Genomic DNA, 702 nt, shown 5'->3' with positions numbered 1-702 from the left:
CTGCTGAAAACCGAAATGGCGCCTCAGAATTTTGAGGGGGAATTTTGGGTGTCGGTGTGAACTGGCTGGATTATCTCGGCCCGGCTTTGGCTGCTATATATCGCCCTTGAATACCATGTGGTCAGCTCAGATACAGGAAGGGAATATGTAGGCTTTTCTCCCCCTCTTTACTGGGGAGAGGAGCACAGCCGGGAGGGGGGACTTGCGCTCTCTCCCAGCCTTCAAAAGAATCCCAGAGTTCCCCCCCCCCCATCCTCCATGTCAATTTCGGACTTATCACAGCCGTTTTCTGCTCTTCTAATGCTCCGAAAATCGCATTAAGCAGAGTCTTGGCTTCGCCGTGACTCTCCGTGACCTTTCCGCATGCACGATGTGCCCATTCTCTGCTCTGAAGCCGGGACGGGGAGAGGGAAAGGGTGTTCTTCTCTGTGCAATCTCTCTTGCTCTGGTGGCAGGAATATACAGGATGGATAAAGAAAACAACACTGGCATCAAACACGGAGGCGTGCCGCTGCTCCCAGATGACTGTCTCATGGCTGTGGTTCTAATTGCAGCGAATTGTCGGGATTAGAACCGGGGAGGTTTGCAGGCCGAGACCAAAATGACTCGGGCTTTAAGAAACCGTGGCAAAAAGGCTTGATCTCTTTAAGGCGGACTTCTTCAGAGAAAGTGTGTTCTCTCTCTCTCTCCACCTCTCTCTCC

The sequence above is a fragment of the Gekko japonicus genome, unplaced genomic scaffold (assembly GCF_001447785.1).
Source record: "Gekko japonicus isolate JY-2015 unplaced genomic scaffold, Gekko_japonicus_V1.1 scaffold7925, whole genome shotgun sequence".
NCBI lineage: Eukaryota > Metazoa > Chordata > Lepidosauria > Squamata > Gekkonidae > Gekko > Gekko japonicus.
Note: the sequence above shows the minus strand (reverse complement) of the source record.